Source organism: Carassius auratus, unplaced genomic scaffold (assembly GCF_003368295.1).
Source record: "Carassius auratus strain Wakin unplaced genomic scaffold, ASM336829v1 scaf_tig00017303, whole genome shotgun sequence".
Classification (NCBI taxonomy): domain Eukaryota; kingdom Metazoa; phylum Chordata; class Actinopteri; order Cypriniformes; family Cyprinidae; genus Carassius; species Carassius auratus.
The window spans coordinates 60,712-66,847 of NW_020524770.1; positions in this window are offsets into that span (position 1 = coordinate 60,712).

Genomic DNA, 6,136 nt, shown 5'->3' on the forward strand with positions numbered 1-6,136 from the left:
ATCACCACCTGCTTTTGGTGGTCAACAGTGTATTTCAAAGGTACAAATCAGATTTCAGTACTTCAATAAGTTGGTATATTAACATTATATCACTTAAATTACGATATCAAACTGTAAATTTAAGGTAAAACCGTTAAACCTAAATCTGTTACAATATTTTTTTTTTACTGTATATTTCTGGCAACCACAGCAGTGGGATTTTTGAAAAAAAACATATACAAATACTATATCTAATATAATAACCTTGACGCAAGTGTCCGAAATCTATCATTTGAAATCAGTATTTTTAGGACTAATTTACCCCAAAACGGGCGGATCTAGAAAAATATTGATGGGGTGGCGAGAAGGGGGCAGGAATTTTTCAGGGGTGGCAACATATGGCAGACGTATATATACTAAATTTAATCACAGTTATCACAGTTTGATGATAAATAGTATATGTGCACACTACAAAAGGGCACAGGCTATCATTTACAAACTTAATCTCATGCAATCAATGTCTTGCATTTGAAACAGTTCATATAAGAAATAAGTGACCATATCCCATAAGCACCACCACACTCACTAATGCATACAGTATGCATCGACATGTAATTAAGAGCATTATAAAAAGTTCAGTTTTATCAATATGTCAATTTATTATAAGAAACACAAGATTTTAACAGCCAATGACATTTCCAGATGGGGAGACTCAACTGATTTTCTACTGTTTAGTGTTAATCATCATCTAACTCAACCAGTCAAGAGCTAGATTTAGCCTTAGATGTTATATATAATATAAAAATGTACTTTTAGAAATTGTTTCTGAAAAATATGGTGTTATTGTTTTGGCAAGCTTAAATTAAAACTTCTATGAAAACTTATATATTCCTTTAAAATAATGTTTAGTATATCTTTTTTAAAGTATATTTTACTAAGCAATTTCTTACATAATTTCTTTTAGTTAGACCAAACTATTATTTTGGTGGGTTGTAGACAGAGTTTCTGTGTTTATTAATAAACTATTATTATTAGCTATTAGGCCTACTTGAAGTATAACATACTCTTCTGTGCAATAGTACTATATTTATATTTGAATTACTTCAATTATACTGAGATTTTATTTTGACAGGTTGTCGTAAAGACATTGCCGTTTCTGTCAGTCTGTGTATACGATACGAATGAATGACGGTAGTTTTATCAAATGAAATGGTGAAATCCTCTCATAGCGCGCTGACGTGCTCATGTGTAGCCTACATCATGCATCAATATAGTGAAGAGCTGAAAACACCACACGTGCTTCAGTGTGTGTGTGTGTGTGTGTGTGTAGTAGTAGAGCACACATTCCCAGAGACGTGTATAACAACACCTTCAGGGCTGCTGCTGGCCAAATGGGTGCCCTAAGCAGGATTGTATTGTTGTGCCCCCCTTCCTCCAATATGATGATGAAAAAAACACCTACTATAAGGGGTGAAAAAAGAACTTTAATCAAATAAAAACTAAATGAATAAATTGTATTATTTACAAATCACAATTGTAGCTCTCGACATTTACCTGTGGCTATAACTTTATTATGACTCTAATTTAGTTTATAGTCTCAAGCATTCAGAAATCATGCAAAAGGAAATTAAGCAGTTTTACTATGATAAAACCATGGTTTATTTTTGTAAGGGTTGTGATATGCACGTTTTTTGTTGAAGAAATTATAAAGCCTGTGTCATCTATAGCAAAAAGTTGTCCAAAAATGAAAGATTAAGTGAATATTGGAATTAAATGTTTGGTCGGTAGCCTAAACAAGGATTTGATCGTCCTGTAAGTGTTACATCAGCAATCACATGGCATTTGTAATAACATGTACATAAATTGTTTATTTTGTATTTGCCTACATTATGTATTTTAACAGAGTTATTATTAATCAATCATTATTGCCTCATTATTTTTTATATAATGCATTTTAAGTCATTTTAAAGGCTATTGATGGCTTAGGTCTGTTTTTATAGCAAAAAAAGAAAAAAGAAAAAAAAATACAGTATATTAATACTTTGTAAATTATTATTTGAAGTAACAAAACCATGGTTAATTTGCAGTTACCATGGCTACAAGAACAATGATTTGTGGTGTTATTGTTAAAACCATGGGTCATTTTCGTAAATGATCCTGAAAAAAAAAATATTCACAGGAATGTGCCTGAAAGTACGGTGCCTGTAAAGTGACTTGTTCGGTTTACTTAGTTTTGTCGTGGCCACGAAATAATAACTCGTGGGTATGTGATAATATGTCGTGGCCACGAGATATTAATTTGTGGGAACATCATATTAACTCGTGGGAACGTCATATTATGTCGTGGCCACAAGATCATTTTATCAAGGTAACGACATCCTCATGTCGTGGCCTCGAGATGCTATGTTGAGGGAACAACATCCATTTCTCGTGGCCACGACTTCTTATGTTGAGGGAACGACATGTTTTTCTCGTGGCCACGATCTTAATGCGTAAACAAACCTGTGTGACCATAGCAACCTGGGATAATCAGAGATGGATTCATTCATATTTTATTTAGAATTAAGAAATTATTATATTATTTATAAAATTTATGCATTTACATTTTATCATTTATGACATGTTATGTTAATGTCGAGCATTTACGGTACTCTATTATTTACAAAAGTATTCAGAATGTTAAGAGATCGAAATTGAAGCAAAAAAAAAAAAAGAATATAAACGAAATAAAAAAATATAACCAATAATAATAAGTTAATATTAATAATAATAATGTACACATATAACGGGGGAAAGACTATAAGTTAATGGACTTGCAAGACTGTAGGATGGATAAAAAAAGTTTTAATATTTTATTATGCACTTTATGTAATATTTATTTATGATAAACTTCATTTGAATGCTGACAATCACATGTAATACAGCCCGGTAGCCAAAGCGTATGGTAATGTTATAATTACTCAATTCTAAATAAAATATAAATTAATCCATCTCTGATTATCCCAGGTTGCTATGGTCACACAGGTTTGTTTACGCATTAAGATCGTGGCCACGAGAAAAACATGTCGTTCCCTCAACATAAGAAGTCGTGGCCACAAGAAATGGATGTTGTTCCCTCAACATAGCATCTCGAGGCCACGACATGAGGATGTCGTTACCTCGACAAAATGATCTTGTGGCCACGACATAATATGACATTCCCACGAGTTAATATGAAGTTCCCACAAACTAATATCTCGTGGCCACGACATATTATTACGTTCCCACAAGTTATTATTTCGTGGCCACGACAAAACAAAGTAAACCAAACAAGTCACGTTACAGGCACCGTATGAAAGTGATAAACGGGTCTCATTTTTACCTAAATGATTTATACTTTATTTTAATATATATAAAAAATGTATGAGGTGTGCATTGTAGCTGACACCTAAATGAACACATTACAATTGTTTTATGAATGCAAGTCTTTCTCCTCAAATGCTATTGAGCTTCAAATTTGCCTTTGAGTCCATGTGAAAGAATAGCATAATTTACATATCATTTACAGATTATTTTAATAAATATCAAACATTTAATTCAATTGTGCATTATAGCTGATACCTACATGAACAATTACAGTTGTTTTTATGACTATAAGCCATTCCCCTCAAATGCTACTGATGTTAGAAAATTGTATACCAATATCACATGTAACTTTAGAGATGGTCCCTAAATTTGAGACTCGTCCAACGTCCAACCTCAAGCCAACTTTATGTCTGTTTTATTTTTTTTTTTTTTATTTTTTTTTTTTACTTTTAGTTTCGCGAATCATTTGAGTCAGTTTGGGGGTCGCTAATCATTTGAGTCAGTTCGGGATTTCAAAGCGGGTTCGCGAATCATTTGAGTCAGTTTGGGGATCGCGAATCATTTGAATCAGTTCGGGAGTTCGTATCGGGATCGCAAATCATTTGAGTCAGTTTGGGAGTTCGGAGCGGTATCGCGGATCATTTGAATAAATTCGAGAGTTCGGAGCGGGTTCACGAGTCATTTGAGTCAGTTCGGAGTTCGTAAGCGGGATCGCGAATCATTTGAGTCAGTTTGGGAGTTCAAAGCGGGTTCGCGAATCATTTGAGTCAGTTTGGGGATCGCAAATCATTTGAATCAGTTCGGGATTTCGGAGCGGGATCACGAATCATTTGAATCAGTTCGGGAGTTCGTAGCGGTATCACGAATAACGAAAGATTCGCACTCGTAAATTTTCTAATTGGCCATAACCTTTAATTATTTGCTGCCAACTGGGGTGGCAGCAGGGGTGGCAAGGCTTTCTTTTAGGGTGGCATTTGCCAATCAATTCATTTATTATCTTTTATTAACACATTTTTTTCCTGAGTCATGCTGTATACTTTCATTTCACTTTAACTCATTCTTTTAAATAAAAATATTTTTTGGGGGTTCAATCAATACATGTCATTTGACATCAGTTCATTGGCTACAAACCTGGTGCAGTGCAATCTTGTTGTGCCATATTTGAATTAAATGTGTACAAGATTAAAGAACTTTGACAGAGAGGAAGATATGAATTATGGATTTGTTTTTTACAAACATACAGCTTTTCACTTCACAAGTCATTAACTGATGGACTGGAGTGGTGTGGATTACTTGAGGCACCCATTCACTGCAGAGGATCCACTGGTGAGCAAGTGATGCAATGCTACATTTCTCCAAATCTGATGAAGAAACAAACTCCTCTAAATCTTGGATGGTACATTTTCAGCAACTGTACTTTACTTTAATGCAGCCTAAATATTTATATTCAAGTATCCACATTAATTAACTCACTGAACCAAATACAGGAGAGAAGCAGACTTTGCTTTGTTTGAAGAAAAAGACTTTGGTCTTCTGGTAAATCACTTTTTTTTAACAACAACAGGATGAAAGTGTTAACTACTGTACAGACATCCTCTCTTTACACTTCCCAAATAAAGTTTCAGACACCAAGTGCTGCAGACGTTGAGTAATATTACTCATCAGAATATATCAATATCCTGTCAAAATGATTATTGTCATAATTACATACTTAATTTTATCATATAAACACAAATAAAGAAAGTGATCGTGACTCGGCCTGTGAAAGAGCCATTTTGCATTGCAGGAGCAGTGTGTGTGGGGTTAAAATGAGGTCATTGGCTATTTCTGCAAATCTCTTTTGCGTGTTTGCCGACATCTGGTGGAAAGTCTTTGTTGCTGCGGTTTTCCTCTTCGTATTTAGTATTTTATCTTTAAGGCCAAGGACCCATTAGTGAAAATATACAGAGCAGAGATGCTTGTTACAAACTGTAAAAAACGTGTTGTTGCATTTTAAGCCTGGCCTATTACCATAATCTTGTATTTATTTACATTACGCATTTTAAAATATAGGTACCAAAAGGAGATATGATGGCCTCCATTATGTGTTTGGTCCATTTTTTCAGACAAAGGTCAAATGGGTGGAGTCTTTCAGTCCATGACGGGGCATGTGCGTTCTGTGTGGGTCTCATAAATAAGTAGAAATAAGCATTATTTTAAAATTAGACAACATTTTATAACATTTTATATTAAATATATATATTTTTTTACATTTTCGGAAGAAAATGTGAGCGCTGCTTGCCTGTGCAAAATTCAGAACTTTGCTAAATATAAGACATTAATTCATCTTTGAAACACAAATTAAGATGTTTTTAATTAAATCAGAGAGCTTTCTGACCCTGCATAGACAGCATGGAGACCACCACAATCAAAGCGCAGAAAGGATGTAAGGACATCATTAAAATGGTCCATGTGACATCAGTGGTTCAGCTGTAATTTTATCAATCTACAAGAATACTTTTGTGCTAAAAACGCATGCGTTATGATAGAAAGCCCTCGGATTTCATCAAAAATATCTTAATTTGTGTTCTGAAGATGAACAAAGGTCTTACAGGTTTGGAGCCACATGGAAGGACACAAGTAATTAATGACAGCATTTTAATTTTTGGATGAACTATCCCTTTAATACTTAATGCTAAATTCTTATGCTTGTATAATGCTTGTCTTGGCAAACACCACTAATGATATAATTGTCCCTTTGACACTGTGAACTAAGTTTATTGTTATCTCTTTGTATAATTTGTATCCCTTTATCTCTTTTTGTCTCTCCATT